At 46.4% G+C, this 25,850-nt stretch overlaps 1 protein-coding gene across 5 annotated transcripts in view; it reads right to left on the bottom strand.

Annotated features, from left to right (window-relative positions):
• Nucleotides 1-10,641, bottom strand: part of Wipf3 (WAS/WASL interacting protein family member 3) — an 82,292-nt gene extending 71,651 nt beyond the window's left edge. For 3 of the 5 annotated variants that reach the window (XR_005873860.1, XR_005873861.1, XM_040737813.1), the window contains exon 1: nt 10,424-10,637. The gene's annotated coding sequence lies outside the window, so the exon portion shown is untranslated. Of the gene's footprint in view, nt 1-10,423 lie in introns of all 5 variants that reach the window. The other 2 variants (XR_005873862.1, XM_040737812.1) reach the window with 2 other exon arrangements.
• Between the last annotated feature and the right edge of the window lie 15,209 nt (nt 10,642-25,850).

Genomic DNA, 25,850 nt, shown 5'->3' with positions numbered 1-25,850 from the left:
TCTGATAAATCATCGGTCAGAAGCACTTATGGAAGAAAGGGTTTTATTTCATCTTACAGCTGACAGTCCTTCAGCAAGAGGCCAGGGCAGGAAGCAGCAGACAGAATGGAAGCAGAGGCCTTGGAGGAGTACTGATTGCTGACTTTCTCCCCAGGGATGGCTCAGTTTGTCCTCTTACACATCCCATGATCACCTGCCTAGGGATGGTGCTGCCCACCTCTACCAAAGGTCTGGACCCACTTGCATCAATCATTAATCAAGAAAGTGAGCCAAAGGCTTGCCTACAGGTCATTCTCATATAGGCATTTTCTGAATTCATATGCCCTCTTCCCAGATAACCTTAGCTTGTATTAAATTGTCACACTGTTAAAAATATAAACCTTGCCAACACAGGGCCATTTCAGAAATTGTTGGAAATTCTGTCTTAATCCTAAACTAAAATTCATTATTTTATTTTACTTTTAAAGACAGGTCTCACTGTGTAGTATTGGGTGATCCGGAACTTGATTTGTAGACCAAGATGGCTTCAAACTCATGGATTATTACATTAAGTGAGTAAATCCAAACAGCAATTTTAAAGTCAATCGTTTGTTTGATATACACAGGGGAATAAATAAACTCTGTGTTTCCCTAAGAGCAGGAAACATTGAATGTATAAAGAAACACTGCAGTTTATGACTTAATGCTATGGAATCTGAGCTGAGGTGTTTCAGGTCTCCATCTGGATGTTGGGTGGAGTGGCAGTTGGAGTGACACATGTGGGGAAGTCATGTGACACTACACAGGTGATAGCAATATGCATTCAATGTATAATTTTGAATTAGTTCTTGGTCATTCTTGGTCATTGCATGTAGGGAGAGATCATGTAACTGCAGCACTGACCACACCCATTGGGCCGTGGTCACAGGTACATAGGAGAAACCAGGGATAAAAGAGGGTACAGGAGGGGACTCCGGCAGTGGGTAAACTTATTTCCACACAAATCTGACACCAGATGACAATGAAATACGAGCCACATTACTGATGCCGAGGAAGTGGGTCTAGATACTTTATTAGAGAGAGGGGTCACTTATATGAGAAGCCTAGAACTGAGCTCAGCACTCTGGTCACCAAGAGAGCAGGGTTCCCCCCCCCTTTTATCTCTGGATTCTCCCACACACCTGTGACCATGCCCTAATGAGCGTGGTCAGTGCTGCAGGTACTTGATCAAGGAACCTTCACTGTTATCACATTTCTATGGCTAGCACACTCAATTACAGGACCCACAGTTTAAAGAGTTATACTCTCCTAGACAGGAGTCATTTGTGAGTTGATTCCAGCTGGGAATCAATTCTTGTCACCCATTAAATGAGGTACACCACAGGATGCTAGCTAGCCACAAGACACACAGCTTGGATGTAACAATTGGTGGCTTTCTTCCTTCTCTAGAGAATATGGACCCCCAGTTCCCACAGACAGACATTCTGGGCTACTGTTCTTTAGTATACACATGTATGCAGAGACATAATTTACACGGATGATGTGAACATAACAAAGTCCAACACCATCCCGGAAAACCCACCATAAACGTCAGAAAGGCTCACACCATACATCGGCCCACTATACTTTTTGCCTTCTTTCTAGAATTCTGCTGGTAGGTTTCTAGACCCTAGAACATATGCATTTGTATAAAAATCAGAGCAACGACTGTGCATGAGCACAACCATGCAAAGGCTGTTGAAACGTAAGGAAGCAAATTTTACACTCAGAACAACTGTCCATCTGTCATGTTTAGTAGTTATGTCTGAGCGATTTAACTTTTCCTCTGCCTTACTGTAAAGCAGAACAGTGGAAACAAAACTATCTCATTAGAATAAACATCAGCTCTAAGTGACACTAGACATTTAAAACCAATTTCTGTCATTAAAAGGAATAGAAAGTGTATTTCTTACCCTTTGCCTTGCTTTGCCGTGTGTGTGTGTGTGTGTGTGTGTGTGTGTGTGTGTGTGTGTGTGTGTAAATGTCTCCCTCTCTGATAAGGTACATTCACATTTTCACCATCACCCTGGTAGTCATGGTTGGTGTCTACTTGATGGACCTCAGTCTGGGGTGTGCTCAATAGCAGAACACTTGATTAGCATGTGTCAAGTCCTGGGTTTGGTCCCCAGCATGCCCAAAACAACACTGAAAGGCTTTGCTAAATAATTCATTAACAAGACAACAGTTCACACATTCTGATCATAAACAGCAATTTACTTGTTACTTATACAATTCTCTTTCACCACCACTCACCCCCCCAAAAAAAAGGGAAACCCAACTCTGCATGACATCCGTACAATATCAGCCCCATTTCTAAGATGTGGGAGGAAGACTCAGATACTTAAGTAATCACCACGAGAGGTAACAGAGCCGCAGGGCACCTTGGTCAGCGTGACACCAGGCCTGTGTTCCCCGGCATCCAGCCTTGCCAAGTGCAAAGGATGGCACGCATGTACTGTTGCTCACTGACACGTGAGAACTGAACATACTTATGGGGCACAGTGTAATTTCATACATGGGTAAAATGTGCATTAACCATGCATCACTAAACTCCCACATGGTTGACACTGTCCTTCCTCTTCTGTCTGTTTTCTCTTCTTCTCCTTGCTCCCCCTCCCCTCATCCTAGCCCTCTATTCCTTTTTTGCAATGATGGGATCAAAGCCAGGCACTTGGGGATTCTAGGCAAGTGCCCTGTCTACTACTGGGCCACATCTTTAGACCAGCATTATTGTAATCAACAACAGGTAGACGCAAGTCTCAGGCCATCACTTCATGGATGCAGTATTGCTTGACAATCAAAAGCCACAGAAATTCATTCACACTGTACTGTGGATTCACCTTAAATATTATTGTGTAAGAAAAAAAACACCCACTCACAAAAAGGCTGAGCCTGAATGAAACCACTAAAAAATGTCCAGCATAGGTAAATCCAGAGTGAAAGGTATATTAATGTGGCCAGAGCTGAGAGGAGAGACCATGGGAAAGGGTTGTTTTTTCGGGTGATACTGAATGATTCTGCATATTCTAATACTGAAATTAAATACTAAAAAGAGTGATTTTTAAGATGTGTAGCTGTCTCAGTGGAGCTGTAATTAAAAGGTGCTGTGGCTTTATTCCCAGCAGACAAGGCAGAATCCAGGGCACAAGAGCATCGAGAGAAATACAAGCACTTTGGAAATGTGACTAAGAAGAAACCGCTTCCACGGGTCACAAATACAAAGGGTCAGAAGGAACTAGGGGTGGGCCTCCCCTGACTGCAGGGGTGGTGGGCTGAAGCCAGCTGTGCCTAGCACAGGGTGTGGCATGCTGCTCACAGTGACGGGCTTCTGTGGAGTGTGGCTGTGGGCTTCGTTGTAGGGTTTAGATCACATGCATGTGGCAGCATCCCAGTGGCTGTCGTTAGCCTGTGCAGCTGTGTGTTAATAATCATCAGGGGGGCACACAGGCATTGAGACATGGGTAGGCATTTGTGGTTTCATTCCTGCGGGCCGCAGGAATACAGTCCCTGGAGAGGAAACAGCAAACATAAACACTGGCAAGGGACACTGCCCGTTTAAGTTTGATTGACACCAATGGGAGATGCTGGGTGTCTGGAGAAGGACAAGGCCAGATACACTCCAGGACACTTTGCCAGACCACCTTAGTGTTAAAGAGTGGGGGACAGAGGGAATCACAGGTAGAGAGAAGGGAGTTTGACTCTGGTGAGGAGAATGCAGATCTAAGATCCAGAAAGGGGCGGAGCTGCCCGAGAGGCCTAGGAATGTTCTTGAAGACCACACTTCCCTTTCCAGCACTCCCCATGAAGGTCTGGAACGTGTGACATTTAAAATGACTGAGTCACCTTCACAATTGCTAATTAAGGCAGGGCCGTGACTAATGATGACACTGCTAGTCTCCCCCCACTAACCACCCCCTCCTCTAATGGGGGTGGGGTTACCCAGCTGAAAAGATTTGCCTTCTCTGACTCTGAAACACTCTTGTGACATCATTCTGCCTGATGAGACTTGAGTGGAAGTCTGGAGAGGCTGCAGTTTTCTGAATAAGAAGGACAAACCGCTAGTAGAATGACTCCAGTGTCTAGCTATTGTGTGCCCAGAGGTACAGCAGCCATTTTGTGACTGTGAGGCAGCCAGATTTAGGATGAAATATTGCAAACTAAGGAGGGAGAAACAGAGCCCAGAAGGAGCAGGGCCTGTTATGTGAGCTCCTTGCAGCAGCCCAGGTGGCCTTTACTGGGAAGTCTAGTTCTCCATAACAAATAACACCCCTCTGTTTAAGGTAGATCCATATGTGCATTCTTTCTGTGTGATGTGGCTGCTGAATGCAATCCCACTGAATCAAATCATATCTGGGCATCACACATAAACACACACACACACACACACACACACACACACACACACACACCCCACACCAACACCACACCAACACCACACCAACACCACACAAACACATACAGAGACACACACACATAGACACACCATACCACCAACACCACACATACACACACACACACACATAGACACACCACACACACACACACACACACACACATAGATACACACCATACACACACACACACACCACATACCACATGAGGTATGCGGAAACAATGTGACTACCAGTATTTTAGTTTGAAATGTTTAAGGACAACATTACATTATTTGTTTTTCCCATTTGTGTCTTTCTCCTTTCTAAATTGGAAGCTACAAATGTTGCTGGCGTGACATTTGCTCAGTGGGTATAGCATTTGCTCAGTGGGTATAGCATTTGCTCAGTGGGTATAGCATTTGCCATCCAAGCACATGCCAGGTGGGATGGCCAGCCTATAACCCAGCCTGGGAGGCAGAGACAGGGAATCCCAGAACAAGCTGGCTAGTGAGATTAGCCATACTGGTGAGCTCTGGGTTTGACTGAGAGACCCTGCCACAGTTAGTAAGAAGGACGAATCTTAGCAACCTTGGGCCTCCACATGCCGGCAGACATACAATCATGCTTACACACACACCCACATGAAAATGGAAAATAATCGTCAGGCACATCAAAGCATTATCTCAAGCATGAAGCAAATCCACAAACAGTTATCTGTTAGTGGGGCTGCACTCCCAAACACCGGCAGGCCTTTTCCTGTTGACTAATATGGTTCATGTAAACTGCTTCTGCAAGAACCTGTCCACCTGCCTCTGCAAAGGATTACCATCTCTGGGAGGAGATTGTTCCTCTCCCTCAGGCATATGACTCTGGACCAAAGTGCCCTGGCCTTTTACACAGGTGCTGTCCTGGGCTGTGTGTGCTCTGACATGCCATCTCCTGAACTACAGTCAATAAAGTTTCAGAAAACAGGTACTGTCCTCTTCCACAAAACTCCCATTGTCTGTAGGCAAGACCATGGTGAAGACTTGGCTCTCCACCGCAAGAGCGCTGGCCTTAAAGATCGCCAGGGGAAAGTTATCTCCGTATCAGGACCAGGAAGAGCTGGGGACTGAACTGTTTATCTCATCGTTGCTGAAGACTGGGTACAGATTTGTGTTTTCCTTTTTGCTTTGGCTGCCGGAAAGCTCTGACCAGCTTTTGATTCCCCTCTGAAAACTGCATTCATCTTATAATACATTCCTGCTGTATAGATTATCTGATTTGATCTCACTTTCCACCCTATGTGTTCCTTTTAGCCCAGTTCAATATGAGTTTTCAGTTGCTTACTACCTATTTTTGGTAAACTCAACCGGTTTATGGAATGGGCAACATGTAGGGCCCATAGTTTATGAAAAGTACCAGGTTACCCCCACAACAAATGTATCTCTCATTTGTTGAGAAGCACCATGAATACAACACTGTCCTATTTATCCTAGCTATAAAGCCTTTTCACTACTCCCATTTTGCAGAGAGAAAACTGAGTCACACAAAACTTAAGGGGTTTGCCTAGTCATGTAGTGAATCAATAATAAAATCAAGCCAGGGATTTCTGAAGCAACCACCACATGGATAACATTCAGTTTCTATGTGCAAGAAGTGGCAGCCTTCTGACTTTGCAAACTGAATCTAAAGCTCCTCAGCCCACACATCCTATCTCTACCATCAGGCCAGAGGATCCAGGCGACAGAGAGGACTGTGGCAGGAAAAAAACAAACAACAGACGAGGGAAAGTAATAGGTTCTTGGACCACTGTGAAAGGCAAGTTTGTCACCTTTTAGGGAGTATCTGTCATGTGCTCGTATGGTGCCAAGGCCAGGAACAGAGACAGTGGGTTCTGCTCTCTGGGGACTGAGACTAGATAAAGGGGAGGCAGCTAGGTCCAGGACATGGTGGGCTAAGGTGGACATGCTCATAGGGGTTCACAGTAGAACAGCATACCATCATTCTGATAGCAGTTTAGTCCTTGGCTTCGGAGTTCCCTCAGACAGTGGGAGGGGCTGGAGAGATGACTCATGGTCTGGAAAAGGGTCTCAGTTTGGTTTCCAGCACCCACATCAGGCCTCACAGATGCTTATTGCAACTCTAGCTCCAGGGGATCCAATGCCCTCTGCTGGACTGTGAGGGCACCTGCACATACCCCCCCCGCCACATACAGACACACATTGTCAATAATAAAATGAATCTTAACTACAGCAAGAAACAAAACAGTGGGAGGAAGAAGATGAAGCTCCCCGGGATGGCTTTACATCTCTCAGACCCTTTGCTTAGCCCTGGCAGGAGTTAGTCATTAGGAACGGTGGATGGTAGCGGACGGTAGCCTGGGTGTCTTGCTCTCACAGCTGTGTAAGCTGATCTGTGCCTCCGCCCGCCTCATCCTGGAGCTGACTCTAGGAGCTGACTCTAACCTCCGTTCCATAGATGGGTCTGGCTGTTTCTTCTGGGCGCTGCCATCTGAAACCCGTCCTGTTACTGGAATCCATCCCCCATAAAGGACAGGATGAACAGTCCTTCTGGATGCTCCTGAACACAGTATCTGGCTCGCTCTGTGCCCACACAGGGCTTTTACCACATTTGTTCTGTTTCTCTTATCTACTTTGATGCGTGAACAATGGCTCACAACGCAATCCCTAGCTGCATCCCCTGGTGCAGGGAAGGTCCCTCTGCAGAGTCCCCCACAAGAAGGAAAGAGCTAGCTCAAATAGTAAGGGGAGGTTTCAAGTGCATCAGTGGCTGGAGCCAGGGAGAAGCGTGCGTGCGGTGTGCCTGCTGAGCGTCAGTGCGAGCTACAAGGCTCCTTGGCTCTGTGGAGTGGCAAAGGAACTAATTAATCATCTTCTCACCAAGCAGGACTCTGATTTGCTAGTTTCCTCTTCGAGTTTGTTTTGTCATGTGCTATCAGCCAAGTTAGTCAAATGTTACAATTCCTCTCTAAGTACTCCTGCAGCCAGATGGCAGCAGCACTTCCATGAGAAGCCACAATTCTCTAGGAGATAACTTTGTGACAGGCTTGCTGCTGAGGGGACCCACCCATCGGTGCCTTGGTAGCCCTGCTCAGTGGTCTCTACCACTGAACCTTGCAGTCCCAAGAAGACAAACCTTCAGTGTGCAGTCAGGAACTTGTTGTAAAACAAAGAAGTTTCTATGTCTCTAAGCTTGGGACTTAGAACAAACATATAAGATCACTAAATCACACATCGGGACAAATCTTTCTTTTTTTTTTTTCATTCTTTTTTGAGATAGGGGTTCTCTGTGGCTTTGGAGGTTGTCCTGGAACTAGCTCCTTGTAGACCAGGTTGGTCTCGAACTCACAGAGATCTGCCTGCCTCTGTCTTCTGGGATTAAAGGCGTGTGCCACTACTGCCTGGCTGGAACTAATTTTTTAGGACTTTGCTCTTTTTAAAATGTGACTATGTCCTGAAAATTTATCACATGTGCAGGAAAGTAAATTTCATTTCTTCTATCGAGTTATTTTTTATATGTCTGTTTTACATTTTTCCGGGTGGGGGGGCATTGAACTCCGGAGGTTAGAGGATAACTTGCAGGAGGGATCAATCCTCTCCTTCCAGTACATGAATTCTGAGACTTGAACTCAGGCTTGGCACAGGCGCTGGTTCATCTCTCCTGCCCTTTTGTAGACTTTTAAGCTTTAGCACTAGTAGACAGATATCTGTCGATCATAGGAGGCAGGAAAAGTTGAGGGTCTCTGGTGACAACTGCTCTGTGTTACTCTCATTTGGTGTTGCAGCTCTTTCCCTGGCTCTATTACTCCTTTTTCTATGGGGTGTCTTGGAATGACTGCAAAATCTCAACCTGTACCTTGCAGTTGCTGCTGAACAACAATCGCCCAAAAGAGCGTTGCCATGCTGGGCCAGCTGGCTGTCTCCCATTCCTGAAACTGAATGTTCTTAGACACACACACTCCTCCACCCCTTCTGCTGCTGGCTGGCTCGGCGCAGCACCGTGTCACCGTCACCAGTGCCTGAAAGCGGAGGCTCCTGGAGGACTGAAAAGGGGTGCACAGCAGCTCTTCAGTAAGGCAGCCTGACTCCTCTGCCGACATTAGGGTACCAAAATTGCATATGCATGGTGCCTCTCTAGTTTACAGTCCACAGCCCTTGGTCTTTATCCGCGGCATCCTTCAGCAGCTCAGCCAACCCGTCTGTATTTCTCATCTGTGAAAAGGCACAATTACAGGGAGCCGCTGGACTCTGGAGTTAACCCATGTGGAGGCATTTAGGGTAGCATCCTACAGCACCGACCACTTACTCTTACTTCTATTCTGTTTTTTTTTTTCTCCCCCGCCTTTCTCCCTGCTTTTCCTGTCTTGGTTTTTGTGGGTTTAAAGTGCATCTCTAAAGCACATTAGCTGGAAAACTGCAACGGTCTGGGCACTGCCATGGCCAGCGCCCTTCAGCACCAAATGTTCACTTAAGATGCTATTGAAATAAAAAACGACACAAGTCACATGCACAAGTCCAAAGCACATAACTTCCTGAGTATGTCTGGACCCAAAGTGCCTTGAAGGCCTGCCCAGGGCAGTAGGAAGCCCAAAGGCAACCCCCGTTCTGATCTCCACCACCGCTCTATAGTCTAGAGAAGACAGTTTTTACAGGAAGCCTGGAGCTGGACATTTCAGCGGTGAAAACCCTCGTCTTGTAGAGGACGAGGTTCATTTCTACCAACAACAGGGTGGTTCAGCTGCATCCACAACTCCAGTTTTGGGGGATCTGATGCCCTTCTGACCTCCAGGGGCACTAGGCACACATAGGGTGAAGAGACATACATGTAGGCCGGAGACTCACAAAAAGCAAAAAGAGCGAAAAACAAGGTTGGAGTGTCTGTGATGATTATAATACTGATGATGGCATCCCTCTTCCCGTCCTCTGTGAGGTGACAAAGGGTTCTAACAAGGAGGAGAGTGAGGCACACAAACTTTTAGAATTACACAGGTCCTGCCCAAGAAAGGTGCTCATTTATATCCCAGGATCCCAGGCACAGACAGTAGAGTAGAATCCAATGTCCAGTCACTAACATTCCTCAGAGTGTCCCCAGAGTGTCAGAGATACTTCTAGTTTGTCCTTAGGCCACTGGACAGGCTTCCTGGATTTTCTCACGGAACACCTATCCAACTAGAGGCCCTAGGACCTTGTACTCACTCGGCTGGTTCTCCAGGAGTGCATCAGACACTGTTCCAGAGGAATGGTGTGAGCCAGCTCATGAGAGTCCAGCGTGCCCCTTTCCCGAGTTTGCCTCCCCTCCTTGAGCTCCAGGGAAATGACCAGTTACCCAGTCCCCCACACCTCCAAAAGACTTTAAAGACCGTTGGTGGCCAGATGGAAATGGCTAGAGATAAGGGACAGACACACTCTCAGGCTCCTGACCTCTGAAGTTTGCAGATAAGCCTTGGGGGAGTCAGGACACCTGAGCTTCTGGCCTAGCTCTGTGGCCAGGAGCTGTGTGACCTTGGATAAGTCACTTCTCAGCTTTGGAACTGGCCTTTTCCCTGGGGTTGCTCCAATAGCCTCAAGTCCCTTCCTCGTATGCAGGTTCCCACATCTCTCCTGTTCTATTTTCCAGGGCCCTTTCTAGGGACAGTCCCAACCCCACAGAGACCTACCCTTTTGTTCTCAGGGAAAGAAAGCAAAGCCCCTTGGAGCACCAGACCTAGGAGGCCTCCGTGCCAGAAGCTGCTTACGGGAGAGTGCTGTCCTGGGAGGTCACCCAGCAGCCCTGAGGTGACCTGGTAGTTGCCATGATCCCTTTCAACCGGTGCGGGCAGAGAGCAGAGTGGCCGGCGCTAGGGCTGCGCGGCCACTCTGGATCGTAGTCGCGGCTGGGGACTGCAGTCCAGAGGGGTCCCTGGACACTTTCACTCGCCCAGTGTGAGTGACACCGCGGCAGGCTACTCTGCCTCGGGACGGCCCCCACCACCCTCTCCACAGCATGCGTTGGCCACTCCACCCGGGGCCCGGACTTAGCAGAGCCGCTACCTGCAGCTGGCCCTAACCGGGCCACTGGACTCGCACTGGCGCCGCCGTCCCCGCCGTCCCCGCCGTCCCCGCTGTCCACTCTCGGTCTGTGGACTCTGTGGACCGTGCCTGGCGTTGTAGCTGCGCGCCTGGCTGAGCCGGGCTCTGTGCTCCGGGCTCGCTCAGGCGCTGCCGGGACGCGGAGGCGGAGCCGCCCGCCCCCACCTGCTTGCTGTGGCCGCCCCGGAGCCCCGCCGCCAGGCGCACGGGGACGTGGCCCAGCGGGCGGGGTCGCTTTGGCACACAGGAGGCGGGTCCCGACCGCGCGGCGCACCTCCCAGGTACAGAGTCCCTAGTATGAGCCGCGGGAACAGTGTGGCCTAGGGCTGGAGTTCCCCTCACCGTGTATTCCAAACATTTCCCAGCCCTCGCTAAGCTCCAAACAGCGCCATAAGCAAGGGGACAAAGGAGATCAGCGAAGCTTGTTGTTCTGATGAGGATGAGCAGGTACAATAGAGAGCCTAGAGGATATCCAGTATGCACAAGAAGAGGGGTACTCCTTTCAGACCTGGGCTTGGGGTGGGCACGAAGCCTGCTCCTGGAGAATGAAAGGTGAGCGCAAAAATATCTTGGTATCCTGAGGCAAGTAGCTTCAGGTAGGGCTGAAAAGGGAAGAAGCAAGTTTGAAAACTGCAATCAGCCTTGGAGTGAAGCTGGGTGACCAGCACATCTCTGTCCCACTTCACTGTCTCACTGACTTGTGCCTGGAGGATGCAGGTTTTTTGTTTGTTTGTTTGTTTTTGTTTTGCCTGGGGCTACATGCACTGTGCTGCAATACAGGCCAATACATCCCTGTCTCTCATTTCTTAACCATTCCTGCTAGCTTAGGATGTCCTACTGGAATCTTGAGCGTTTGAGGCTCCTTTGTGAGCTCTTTGTGGGTCCTACAGTGCTGACTGAAGGAAGCAGCCTCTCTACCCTTGAAACCCTGCCTCTGGTGCTCACAGGAGATGTTTGGGAACACACATGCCAGCAGCCTGCTACCACACAGGATTGCAACCTATCTATCTGTTCACATGGTCAAAGTATGTATCCCCACAAGCCTTCAGCTACTTCTCTAATTGCTCATGTTTATAGCCTGACAGGCTCATGGTTATATCAAGGATTAATAATACACTCAGGCTGTCTTTCACTTTTGTGTTGACAAGTATACAGCTTTCTCTTTTGATTTAGGTGAAGAAAAGTTAGGTATAGATCACGATCCTGACCCGAAGGATATACTTTGACTGAAAGCCATTAACCGTTCTGCATGAGTAGCTGCTATTAAAAAGGTCAAGGTCTCACTCAAGACACTCTTCTGGGTTGTTAATCCTCATTCTCATTACTTACCTACTTGTGTTCTGATTCAAAAAGGAAGGAAAGCTCAATTTGCAGAGAAGATATATTTCCACGACCCTGTAGAAGTCGCACCAGGTCTTCTATGGAGTCCCCTAGTCACAAGCTAATTATGTGGACATAGTTATTTATCTTATGAGCTGGACAGTTGCTGGAGGACACAGTGATCCAGTTTATTTTTTATTTATTTTATTTTATTGTTTTTTCCAGACAGGGTTTCTCTGTAGCATTGGAGCTTGTCCTAGAACTCACTCTATAGGCCAGGCTGGCCAAGAACTCACAGAGATCCTCCTGCCTCTGCCTACAGAGTGCTGGGATTAAAGGCATTCACCGCCACTACCTGGCAGTAAAATGCTTGATTCCAAGTGATGGGTGTCTGTAGAGTGGGGCTGTTGGAGGTTGAAATCATTATTAGGATTTGTGTTTACATGCTCAGTTGCCCGGACCCACAGGGACAAGTCAACATGAGCTATCCTGGGGGTGGGGGACAAATGAGGGACAGGAGACACAAGGAATGGGAGCAAGACAAACTGGCTGATCAAGCTTGTTTATTGAGGATTTCGTACAAGCTTATATGTGTTATGAGATGGGGCAGAGGAATGCAAGAGGTCGTTAGACAGGAGGCCCTGAGGAATGGGCAGGGGGCTGTCAGAAGCAGGAAATGTTTGATAAGCGATGAGCAGGAGTTTGCACCAGGGAGTGCAGGTGTTAAGAAAGCATTGCTAAGTGATGGGTTAGCTCCAGGATCATCTGTGGGAAGGCACCTAAGTTCTGGGAAGTGGCCTTGGGCCTAGGAATAGAGAGTTACCGAGACCTGGTCCCCAACACTCAGTGTCTTATGGCACATGTGGTACTCCCTGCATCCCTTTTCTCTGGACATTGCAAGAAGGTTATTCCCTTAGAGGAAGTCCCTGGAAGCCATGCTCCAAATAGCTAAACTACTCTCCCCATCTTCTCCATGAACAGAACTCAGACGATGACCTGTCAAAGACTGAAGACTATAGTAACAGTACCCTTCCTGATCACCTAGACTTACTCAGCACATTTGCCTAGCTGAGTTCAATCCCCAGGACTACCAAAATAGAACAAAACAAAAACCCAAAAGAACAACAGCAACAGTAATAATAAAACCTAGTCAAAATGTAGACAGTAGGGACAAATGAGATGGTTGGGCAAGTAAAATCATCTGTTACCAAGTCTGGTGACCTGAGTTGGCTTGAATTGAATTGGAAGAGGGAGTCTGTATGTGTGTGTGTGTGTGTCCTTCCATTCCTTATCCTCTTTATGATTTAGTACCTAGTGATGCTACAACTAGATTGCAACCAAGGAACAATTAATGGGATTTCAACCACCACTATCTACAATGACAGAAGATGGAGACAGTGTTATGTTGCTAGGCACCTAAGTCAAAGCCAATGGCTGTCCACCTCTGGACTATTTATTAGGTAAAAACAAAGTTGCTACTGTTTGTTTAAGCCACTGATTTTCTTTTTTCCCCTTTGGCCCCTACATGAACACTAATATTTATTTATTTACTTATTTATTTACTACCTATTCCTTTCCAAATAAGTATAGTGTAACTTTGAAAGGAACATTTTTAGGGGTCCAATTTTACAGTTAAATGTATTACTAATAGAAAATGTAACTTTAAAAAACCCTCCTATCTTCTCCCATCACTCACTAAACACCTGCAATAACTCGGTGCAATAACTTCCACACCTCTGTTGCAACACATATACTTGTAGGTATATTTATGAAAATCCTATGACTTCTTGGGGTCTCTAGGAGGAAGGCACCAAAGAAACCTGAATGGTTTAAAACGTGTGTTCACTTCACGTTGTCAAATATTTATAAACCAGCTATTACATGGTGAAACAGCTCTGGTGCTTAGAGAGCAAAGATAGACTCCCAGCTCTGTCCTCTGGGAAGTAGCAGCTCACACTGCAGGAGGGTGAGAGGAGGGTTGGGATTCTGCGTGATGGATGAGCATGTCCTCCATGAAGAGCTAACCCTGAGGGAGGCAGCCTGGTGGAGGAGGGAGGCCGTGACACCTGAACTGTGAACTGTGCCTCCCAGAATGCACAGACGTCCCTAATGCCAGGGACAGGAGAAGAAAGGGCATTCAGGGAGGAGAGAGCTTGAACCAGCTTGGAACTCTGCATGTCACATGTCTAAAACAGAATTCAAGAACTTAATGGGAAAAACGTTTTTGCATAAACAAAATACACTCATTTGGGGTTTAATGGATAGTGAGAAAAGTTTATTCCAAGGCACCCACAATCTTGGTCAACATGTAAACTGTTTCTGTCATCCCAGAAGATACTCACGTGTACCTTTGTCACCATCAGTCACTACCTCCAGGCCAGGAATGTCACAGATCTGGCTCTGTTCTTTCTCTTCTAGAATTGTATATGCTTGAACCACATAATATGATGACTTGAAGCTTATCCATCTGTTCTGTATGATTTGTCCATACTGCTAATTTAGTGTTTCATTGTATGGATATGCCAGTGCCTGTTAGTGGAGTTTTGGGTTGTTTCCAGTTTGGGAAGGTTACAAATTAAGATGCTTTGAATATTCATGTAATAATCTTTTTGTGAATAAATACCTTTAGTTTTATAAGTCATTAGCATTTAAAATAAAAATGGCCTTGAGCCCATAATGAGCCGCTAATTCACACTCACAAAGATAGCCATAATGGGGGCCGGGGGAAACACCTTTAATCCCAGCACTCGGTAGGCAGAGACAGGCAAATCTCTGAGTTCGAAGCCAGCCTGGTCTACAGAGTGAGTACTAGGACAGCCAGGGCTATACAGAGAAACCCTGTCTTGAAAAACAAACAAGCAAACACAAAAGGAAACAACAACATATAACCATAGCGAAACACTGGGAAATAGTATTGTCAAGGATGTCAGCAACTCGGAACCCTCATCTGTTGCTAGGAACAATGTGGGATGGTGAAGTCTCTGTGATAGTTTATGTGCTGATTATTTACGTCTCGATTTGTGATAGATTATGTGCTGATTATTTATGTCTCGACTTGACATTTGGGAGGAGGAATCTCAAAGGGAAAAATGCCTTCCTCAGATCGGCCTGCAGGCAAGCCAGTGGAACATTTCCTTGATTGATGATGGATGTGGGAGCGTCCTAGCCACTGTAGGCAGTGGCACTCTTAGGCATGAGACTCTGGGGTTTATAAGAAATCAAGCTGTGCAGAACAAGCCCGTCATCAGCACTCCTCCATGGCCTCTGCTTCAGTTCCTGCCTCCAGGTTCCTGGTTTGGCTTCCCTGGATAACAGTCTCTAACTGGAAAGCTAAGTTAACTATTTCCTTCCCAAGTTGCTTTTGGTCATGGTGTTTATCACAGAAATAGAAAGCAAACTAAGCCAGTTAGGTATTCACTTCAAAGTGAACAAGATTAACCATAGAGCCCAGAAGTTCTACTCCAGGTCATATAAAAAGAGTTCAGTACAGGAGGTCAAATGGAAATCTTGTACAACAGTCCTTCCTGAACCGTGAGGATATCCCAGACCCCCATGAGAGTCTGGAGCTGCAAGTAATACTGAGCCCAGGAAGTCCAACGATGGAACTGAACTTACAATTACGGTGCAGTAAGATATTGACAGTAAAAAATAACTTTAACAATATATGTGCTCTCTCCCACTCTTTCCATTATCTACAGAAAAGCTCGCCTCCTTTTACACTGTGGTTAGAAAGGACTGTCAGTGCAGAGGAAGACAGTGCTGAGGGGCCTCCTGAGGCCCCTCCTTGCTTTCCAGGCCTGTCACCTCCTGGGGAGATCAGTTTTCTTCTCCTGTTTTTCTCAGCTTCTCTGTAGCCCATAGTGTCCATCATTCACAAAGAAACCCTACTCTGGTATTTTTTCCATTGTTGTTGAAATGCCCATTGGAGTTACAGAGATCCATGGCTTATAAGGGCTTCCCCTGTATTATAATAATGATCATCTGAGCAAGCCCAGGGCTCAGCGATGAAACGTGTGTAAGCAGCACACAGAAATGAATCCACCAGACCGCTGTCCCATTGCCCAGTCCGGCTGGATATATGACACATGATGTCTCAGCTCAGTGCTACCCAGTGGTTCTTCATCTTGGTAGGTGCTATCCTATCATAATGGAAGTCCCTTTTAGAGAATCCCATCCTCCTACATTCCTTGCTTCCGCTAACGACACTGAAATTCACTGGGACCGCCCTATCGTTTCCCTGATTTCCACTCCTGCCATCTGATCTGTCACCTCCTGCCTCCCACACCCCTTCTGCTAGGGGCCAACTCCTGCAGCTGTTGTAGGAGCTCATGTCTGGTCTCTTGTCACCACCTTCAGCCTGGTTCACAGGGCTCCAAGGCCCTGCAATCACTCTAATCTTTCTCAAGTGCAACTTTTATCACCCGGCTCTTCTGCTTACGAGCCTTAGTCATTCCCTTCTGATCGCAGGACAAAGCCTGAGAACGCAGGATTCTCTATAGCCTAAGACTTCTAGGGCCAGGGTCTTCTCATCTTTTTTCTCTTACCCACAAAGCTACACTGTGCTTCTGGTAAGTCCTTGGATGTGCTATGCTCCTCCGACCACCTCCACCCAGACCATTTCTTTGTCTCAGAACACCTTTCTACTCCTTAGTTTCTAGAGACATTTTCCTCCTTAAATATCCGTTCCTTTGGGAAAGCTGTCTGGGTCCTTAGGATGGATCAAGCCTTTAAGATGTAAATGCCCCCTACCCTGTGCTTTTTCAGTACCCAGAACATAGTATGGTAGGTATTTACTCATCTGTATCATCCAAGCCAGAAGTGTCGTCCTTGCCTTAGGACCATTAGTCCCTAGCACATCAAAAATCACAGAACAAGTCAACATTCAATTCTTGAATTAGTAGGTTAACAAAAAAGCTTATTGCCTCTATTAACATATCCAGGAAAACTTCTGTATAGTCTTAGAGGTGACAAACTCTCTTTCTCTCTCTTAGTGAGACAGGGCACCAACTACACTGGCGTGCTGTAAAACCATGGCAGGATGATTCGTCATGGCCCCTCCCCTTCTACAGCCCTAAGTCAAATCTCTACTGTGTAACTTTTTTCTTAATACTGGAGAAAATTTTCAAACAACAGCATAGAAACCAAATGTTCAGACGAAGCAGTAGCCCAAGGTTATACAGACACACTCTATATTGTTCAGCCTTAGAACTCTCTGTACTCACACTCCCTAAACAAACAAACTGTTTGAGGGATCATCAAGAACTGACTGACCTCAGAAGCCCTGCATCAAGGATGACAATAGCAGCATGTGATATTAAAGTGCCATTTATCAATGTCAATGAAGTGTGACGGGCTCCTTTCACAAAAATGTTGGCCCATTTGGTGGCACACACAGTCCGTGGTTAGTCAGATATTCAAAAGAGAGCCTTTATCTCCCCTTTACACTTCTCACAGGTGGCAAGTCCAAATACAAGATTAGCTATGTGTTTTCCTCTGCCATGATGCTTGTGAATGTTGACCAGAGACAGTGGAAGGTAGTAGGAAAAGAGGGTACTGACAGAAAGTACAGAATGCCTGTCCAGTAGAGATGTACATCAATATACCCGTCCAGTAGAGATGAACACGAGTTCATCTGTCCAGTAGAGATACACATTAGTGCACCTGTCCTGTAGAGATGCATACCAGTGCACCTGTTCGGCAGAGATGCACACCAGTGTTCCACAGTGACATGAGAAATAACTGTGTCTTGGGAACTCCTGCAAAGAGATGAGGACGAGTCAAAGAACACCTCAGCAGGTGAAGGTGTTCACTCTTCTTGGCTATCAAGTAGAGTAGTCAGTACTACTGAAAAGGTCAACTGGAGAATGAAATGACATGATTCTGAAGAGAAGCTGCATAGGGTTGGGTGTTAGGATATGACCTCCAGAGCATCTCTAGACAGCAGAGACTGGTGTGGTAATGTAAAGGAGGATGGGAAAGTGGAGTGGGAACTTCCTTTCTGACAATAGACAAGTGCTCACTGTCACAGAGAAGAAAGGAACCAGGTGGGCAATGTCCTAGCATGCTGATAATAAGGTGAGGACTAACATTTACCAGTAGTTCTTACCTACAAGCAAGCTGCGACACCCTCTTCACCATGTCCTGGGAATGTTCCAAACGTGAGCAATGAAAATGACTGCTCTGTTTGACTATTCTTTGTCTCTTAAGCTTCCTGGGCTGAATGTTTGACCCCATAGTTGTTGCACAAATAATAAAGACCCAGAGACAGATTCAAGCTGAAGACCAGAAAAGCAAAGCAGCCGGCCAGTAGCTCTACCAAGACTGAGATGGAGATCTTGTCTTCCCTGTGACTAGAAACTGAATCTCATATGAGACCCTTTGCTTCTTCTTTATGTACCTCTCTAGCGCTGGGGTTAAAAGCATAAGTTCTTTTAGATTGACTTACCCTTGTGTAGCCCAGGGTGGTCTTGAACTCACAGACATTCATTTGCCTCTGTCTCCTGAGTCTTGGGATTAAAGATGTGTGCCACCTCTGCTGGGTGTCTATGACTAATCAGTGTGCTGACGTTGCATCCTGATCCCCAGGCAAGATTTATTAAATCATAAACAATATATCAACCACCACACATAGTAGTGAGGTTTAATAGGTAGCAGACTCTTTAAGGGGTGTGGCCTGGTGGAAAGCAATGGGAGCATGATCTCCCTGTGAAGGGATCCATGTTAGGCTCATAGAGGGATTTAGAATGAGTTTATTTTCACAGAGAAGACTGTTATTAAAGAACAAGAGACACCCTGGCTCTTATCATGTGATCGCTTTGCTGTTGCATCTGTTTCAGAACATCCACCATGCTGTGACACAGCTGAGGGGCCTCGACACTTGTCAGCACCATGCTGTGCAGACTCTCCAGACACCATGAACTCACTTTATTTATACGTTGCCCAATGTCAGGGCAATGCGTAAATACATTACAGTTACACAAAGCAGATTAACAGCCTTTGGTGGCATCTCCATTGCCAAGTCGATTTTCTGTTCCTCCTACTTCCCCCCAGGAAGGCAGCCACCATAACTCCTTTGGTATTAAATAGAAAAATTGTATCTAATTATATTTAATTGTTTTCAGTGATGAATCAGAAGACTGCCCTTTGCTCCTTCAGAAAGAACTGGAAAAGAGAGAAAATGACAAGTCATCCCTAGCTATTTTGTAGCACAGATAGCCATCAACAGTATTTTGGTGCTTTTTCTGAAGCACACCTTCATTTATATAACATGTGTGCACACACATGCTCTGTACTGACCGCTTCATACTACATTGTGAGCAGAATTTCTTGTCACTAGCCAGTGGTAGCAAAGTGGGACTCCAGAATCTAAAGTGTCTTGCAGTTTACTCCTAGAATTGACATTGCTGTTGAGGATGCTTAATCTTAAAATCCACTGTTAATTGTGGGTGAGGCTGGGGGCTAGCACTTGCCAATAAGTGAAAAGTCTGTATTCGTGAAATAAAATGGTAGCCCTCCAGACAGGAGTAAGGATGCTCTGAGATGGAGGTCTGTGCCCCTCCTTTGGCTACCAGACTACTGAATCAATGGTGCCCAGGGAATTGCAATCTCCCCAGGAGTCTCATGCTAGAAGGGAAAGGCTAAGGCCTGGTGCCAGCCAGAGGAGGAACTTCTCTCCTGGAGAGATTTCACCCAGTCCTCATAACTTGTCAGACAACCCTGAAGGATAGAGTAGTGCCAAGACACGTCATCATCTGGGCCACACTTTGACCAGGACTGCTTAGTGGTAAGCGTTCCTCTTACCATCTGTTTTCCCCAAATGGTGTGTGTGTGTGTGTGTGTGTGTGTGTGTGTGTGTGTGTGTCCATGTCTGTTTGTGTGTGTGCCAAAGCATACATGTGCCTGTGGAGGTCATAGACAACTTGCAGGAGTCAGTACTTCATGTTGGTCTCAGGGACTGAACTCAGGCCCTCAGGCCTGGTGGCAAGTGTCTTTACCTGACAGGCCATCTCACTGGTCCACTTAACTATCTGTTTAAAACCCAAACCCTGTGACATCATGGGTCCTAAAGATAGACTTGAGGGGGCAGGGTCACTAAGCCTCTTTTTCTGTCTTCCCGATGTGCTCACATTGACTAAATCACTTTGCTCTGCTTTTCACTATTATGCATCTATTTAATTGGCTAATTGAGGAGAAGACCTAGCTTGTTAGTGCTGCCAGGACCCTGGCTTTGACCCTGTCAACACAGGTAACAGCGCTAGATGTCAAGTCATAAGCTGAGCTGGCAAAACCAACAGTGGGGCTCAGTGATAGCAGGATGAACCTCTCTGCCATTCTCCTGATTGAGGTCATCACAGGACCCCAAATTAGCCAGTGAAGGAGGGGAGAAGGGCTCTTAGGCCGCTCAACTTCGCACACCCACCAGGCCCAGTGTCTCTTCAACTGTTGTTTGAGAGGAGAGAAAAGCTTCTTGGGGTTCCGCAACCAACTGCTCTTCAGGACAGAGCTGGCACAAAAGGAAATAGCTTGGGTCTTAGACACGTGAGAAAGAACCCAGACCACAGGTGTTCTTGTCCTTGTCAGCTAAGAAACAGACTCCTTGGAAGAAGCTTGTTCCTCGTGACAACCTGAATGGTGAGTTTCCAAACACTGCCTGTCTCAGGCAAGATGTTGGGTTAGCTGTCTCCTCCCCTCACTCAACATGACAGATTCTTTCTCTATACACTTATCTCATTAGTGTGATTGGGTTTTTTTCTCATCACCAGTTAAACTAGTTTTCTAAGGATCAGGAATTAAGTAGTATATGTTTAGTGAAGTGGATCTTAGAGTCTAATGCCTTCAAACAGAATCAGTGACATCTGTGGTGTGTGTGTGTGTGTGTGTGTGTGTGTGTGAGAGAGAGAGAGAGAGAGAGAGAGAGAGAGAGAGAGAGGAGAGGGGGAGGGAATATTATCTTATTCCTAAGATAATAAAAAATTAAAATAGGTGCTGATATTGAGATGGGTTTCTTGAATCTATAGAATATTGTCACAGGTGCATCAACCAACAAGCATAACTTAGGTGTACCTATTGGTGTCTTCCATTTACTCTCTCATTCCTCTAATCTCAGATAAGGGTGGCATTAGGGCAGTGCCCCACAACCTCTCTGGCTTTGCCAGCTTGTGACTTGACATCTAGCACTGTTACCTGAGTTGACAGGGTCAAAGCCAGGGTCCTGGCAGCACTAACAAGCTAGGCCTTCTCCTCAATTAGCCAATTAAATAGATGCATAATAGTGAAAAGCAGAGCAAAGTGATTTAGTCAATGTGAGGACATGGGGAAGACAGAAAAAGAGGCTTAGTGACCCTGCCCTCTCAAGTCCATCTTCAGGACCCATGTCATGAGGCTTAGGTTTTAAACAGATAGTAAGTAGACCAGTGAGATGGCCTGTCAGGTAAAGACACTTGCCACCAGGCCTGAGGGCCTGAGTTCAATCCCTGAGGCCAACATGAAGAACTGACTCCTACTGTCCTATGACCCCCACACATACACGGATGCTTACACACACACACTTTGACACACACATGCTCTCACACACGCTCACATACACACACACACTTAGATATGCTACGACAGGAGCAATCTCGTGGTTGTTTACATTGTGAACATATTTCCCTTTTCTGCAGAGGCAGTTACTCTCATCTCTTAATTCTTAATCTTTTATCTGTGTTCATATTTTCATATTTTAAAATATGCTTAAAATTTGGTCTTGGTTAATTAAGTTATGACCTTTTTTTTATCATGGTGAGGAGGGCTGTGCTTCTGTGGTTGCTGTCTTGTGTATTTGCTTTGGCTCTTTTGCTAAATTATTTTACCCTCCTGTAGTTTCTCAGATCCGATTGCAATATTCTAAGCATTTTGTCTTCCAGACTGGGGTGGGGTGGGGAGAAGCTGCCCTCCTGGGGATGCCCTGCCTTCTCTGCATTCTCTTTTCTTTCTTGGCTGCCTCCTCAGCACACTCTCCCACAGCTGAGCTTCACCCGCATCGGGTGATGCATTTCTCCAGACCTGGAAGTCTTGGATGAAAGTCCTGTTCCTTGTTGGAGCTGTTCTGGGTCTTCTCCCCACCCCAGTGTTGCTGAGAAGTTCATGACTGTTGTTAACCCTCATCCTCTGCTCCTGAACTAACCTTGGTTCTCCTCTCATTTTGTCAGTCTGGAATCCTTGGACTCAGATGAAGACCATTTTCTATTTCTTAATATTATGATTGTTACCTGGCAGTCTCTCTGTGAGGAGAGAATTTTTTCCATTCTGAATATTTATGAGTAGTCCCCTATCCACTTAATGTTTACCTCTTGCTGACATCGCATTAGCAGAAGGCTGGCCTCTGTAATAGCCTGATAATTGACTGCTTAAGTATTTACACCTTGCCTTCTTTCACAGAAGGAAAACACTTCTTGGTCGATTGCCCATCAAATATCCAGATAAGAAAATACACTTCCAAGACCCTGGTCCCCCTGACTACATTCACAGCATCTTTGACTTGTTGTTGCCTTCTTTCTCTCTCTTAGTGAGACAGGGCTCCAGCTACATTTTCTTGATTATTTAAAAAAATGAAATTGAATCAGGTGGGTTGAAGGGAAGTTGCCTTTTCTTCCACTATATAATGGGTCTTCACAATTTGCTTGCCGCCTTTGTGGGTGAAAATACAAGGATAGAGAAGCCAAAGAATAGTTTCATATGATGAACACTGTCACTTTTGGCATTGTGATCGGTTCACCATGATAACTGCTGTACCTGTGGGGACTCTTGGTTCATAGAGGTGTGACCTGAGCTAAATGTCTACAAGGATGGTAGCAATATTTAAAATGGTGTGCTGTATACTTTATGTCATTATTTTTATTATCTAGCGACAATAATATTACAAAGCACACATTACATATGATAACTATCCCCTTTGCCCAGTGAGGAAAAATAAGATACAAAGGGGTTAGGTGAGTAACTTTGCCCAAGTCACCCTCAGACAATGAGGACTTAGGATTTCAAAATAGTCTCTGAATCTATTCACAGCACACGGATCCTATATTGTGATGGGGGGGTTGTTTGTTTTTGGTTTTTACATTTGTATTTTCTTTTTAATCTTGTTGAGCAAGGTATTTAAAATTTGTTGTATATTTTTCTACATTGTTTTCCTTTTACATCTATGTATTGTGAATGTATAGTTTTCTCCCATTATGTTTTAAAACAGCTACCCAAAAGTTAATCAATTCACTGATTATTGATAGCTTATCCTCCATGTACAGAGAAGTGGTAGAGTCTCTGGGTAGAGCAAACACCACCATATCCCCTCTTAGTTTTTATAAATTTCATAGTTTCAAGACACGTTTCAAGGGGACTTTGCCATCAGTGCCCACAGTTTGGTCTCTGTAAATTTACATCCCCTCCTTGTTACCCTGCCTCACTCCCCTGGGACACAGTGACGAAGGTGAGCAGCTTCTGTAATGTCACAATGAAGAAGCGAGAGCACTCACCGGGACTGTGTGTGAGGTGCCATGTCTATAAGATGGCAGTTGGGTGAGGTGCCATGTCTATAAGATGGCAGCTGTGTGAGGTGCCATGTCTATAATATGGCAGTGAGGTGCCATGTCTATAAGGTGGCAGCTGGGTGAGGTGCCATGTCTATAAGGTGGCAGTGAGGTGCCACGTCTATAAGATGGCAGTGAGGTGCCATGTCTATAAGATGGCAGTTGGGTAAGGTGCCATGTCTATAAGATGGTAGCTGGGTGAGGTGCCATGTCTATAAGATGGTAGCTGGGTGAGGTGCCATGTCTATAAGATGGCAGTTGGGTGAGGTGCCATATCTATAAGATGGCAGTGAGGTGCCATGTCTATAAGGTGGCAGCTGTGTGAGGTGGCTTGGGTTGGAGTCCTTTGGGAGAAAATGTCATCGCCGGTGGCCTCGGTAGTCAGGATGTTTCTCTCTCGAAGGGTCGTACAGCAGGGGATGAGCAAAGATCTTCAGGATGGCTGGTGATCAGCGCTCTGGTGATTCCGGCCCAAAAGAAAATTGAAAAAAATTATTCGTATTGTTCGTAAAATTGGAGCAAATTAAAGTGCAAAGTGCAAGAAACGCCTTTAGATACCAACAGTTTGAGTATATTGTGAGAGAGACGACAGGGCCCTCGGATAACAGCGGTTTGGTACAGCTAGAGAGAGCAGACGGATCCTTGGAAGACAGTATCCCTACTACAGCATGAGAGGGAAGACGGGTGTAAAGCCTCCACCTAGAGCAGGTTCTCCTGAAGAAAGAAGCCAGGCTCGACTCACTCACTGAAATCATAGGGGAGGAGAAAACAAAAAGTGCCCCCCAGGGCCCCCAAAAGTTAGGGCACGGAAATCCATGTCACGTTCCGACAAACAAGACGTTCCTTGTCATGGTCCATAGGAACTGGAAAAAGAAGATGTTCCTTGTGCCTGAGCTTCGCCCGCTGCCCAGTTCTGTGTTCACCATCCCTCCAGGAGCCTCCACGCTGCTGTCTGGATTAAAACGATCCTGGAATCCTCCTACCGGCCACACAGTCATAGGACTTTACCGGCACCGTCCCTGTAAGGAAACAAGAAGAGAGACAGGGAAGCTTCCAGTTTGTCCTGGATCTCATTATCCTTCCGTCTCTGAAGACCTGGGTGGGGTTGGGCTCCGACATCTTTGCTATTGCTGCTCAGCTGCCCTTGAAGGATAGAATCAGTGTGGTGATCACAGAGTTCACTGCTGTCCCACACAAAGGGTCAACCTCACAGAGCTTTTTTACTGGAACGTTACAGGTTAGATAACCCAGGCAGGAGCCTTAAGGCAGCTTTTGGCAACTGCTTCTCCCCCAACCTCAGAACAGAGTTCTGCAGAAGAGCAGGTCAGAATGCTTTCCTTTATGGTGAGGTCCCATCATCTTGTTATAGAGCTGAAAAGAGAAAGAATCCTTTGTCTAAATAGAAAGCTTTTTAGAGTTAATAAACTTAGGATGTGAAAATCTTACTATCAAAAGAGGAGGAGAAACCAATCTCTCTTTTTGCTCTCTCCTTAGGAAGTGGTCAGAGTTATCCAGGGAATGAGGGCCTAAGGGCCTTAGTGGTCCATCTTGAGGAAACCCCACCTCAGAGGAACAGGCTATGGATTATGTAAAAGCCCCAGGAAGGGGTCTGAGAGCTCTCCACTCAAAGTTTCTGGTGAAGACTTCTGTGGGACAAACAAATGCCTTGGAATTGTAATCCCTGATTAGATGGGCTGTTGCTACCCACCTGCTATGGGGCCTTAAGCCAACTCTCTTTTTTCTGTGTCTAGTTACCTATTCGTTTCTTAAGACTGGGAAAGTAATGCCAGACTGGGCCTGCTGTTTTATTATTCCACCTGTCCATTTAGCATCTACAGAATGGCAGCTAAAACATGATACATCCCAGAGGGAACTCTTACCTAAAACCCTCCCTCAGAGATGCTCCTCTATCGCCTGTATCCTAGCCAGTGGGATGTAACCACCCTCCGAGACCCTGAAAGGTTACAAGATCTTTGTCTTGCCATTCCATGTAAATAAACGCAAACGCTAGAAGCCTGGCCTTGTCCGGTCTGTCTGGGTGTTACTATTCTCCTGATTCCGTGACCCCCAGATGGCAGGGTTTCTCTTTGTGTCTTCCTCGGTCTGCACAGGGCCCAGATCTGGTCCTGTTGGTTTGGTCATCAACTTTTACTCCGACCCCGCCATGTCCCCTTTCACTGTTCATCACATTGTCTCTGCCTGGCCTCCAGGCGTTCCCTCCCCACCCCCCCACTCCCGCCGCCCCCGCCTCCCCTCGTGACTTCTGTGCAGTCTGTTTCACCCACAGCCACAAAGCAATTTTTACAAAAGGTCAGTGAGATGTAGTCACCCCTGCAGAAAGCCCTCCAGTACCTTCCAACCTCTTCCCCAAGGCCTATAAGACCCACCTGACATGCCCAACATGCCGCTGTCAGGCCATGGGTCAGTGTGAGAGATGACAGCTGTCAGCGCCATCTAAGATCTGGAAAGAATTGGGGAATGAGAAAAAAATTGATCACAGTACGTTA

This window comes from Mesocricetus auratus, unplaced genomic scaffold (assembly GCF_017639785.1).
Source record: "Mesocricetus auratus isolate SY011 unplaced genomic scaffold, BCM_Maur_2.0 Super-Scaffold_100676, whole genome shotgun sequence".
NCBI classification, from domain to species: domain Eukaryota; kingdom Metazoa; phylum Chordata; class Mammalia; order Rodentia; family Cricetidae; genus Mesocricetus; species Mesocricetus auratus.
The sequence above is the reverse complement of the archived record's forward strand: the minus strand, read 5'-3'. Positions and strand labels throughout refer to the sequence as shown.